A 282-nucleotide genomic window follows, 5' to 3' on the forward strand; every position below is an offset into this window, starting at 1 on the left:
TCCCTACACATTGTCTCTTGGCATTCATGAGGCACCAAAGGTCACAATGCCTATTGTCATGAAGAAGGTCCGGGTGGCAGTTAGGACCCAGTGGTGAAATGAGGATCGGGAAGCTGCACATGGCAGAAGAACCAGGGACGGGGAGGAGCAGAGAGTGTCTCCCCTCCGTGTCGCAAGTGACCTGCTTGTCCCAGATGAGAGCTTCTTCGGCTGTGCTTTGACCCCCGAAGGCCCGCGCTGGCACCTGCTGCGCACCTGGGCTAGAGGCGGGTGAGGCCCATC

The sequence above is a fragment of the Pteropus vampyrus genome, unplaced genomic scaffold (genome assembly GCF_000151845.1).
Source record: "Pteropus vampyrus isolate Shadow unplaced genomic scaffold, Pvam_2.0 Scaffold941, whole genome shotgun sequence".
Lineage (NCBI taxonomy): Eukaryota > Metazoa > Chordata > Mammalia > Chiroptera > Pteropodidae > Pteropus > Pteropus vampyrus.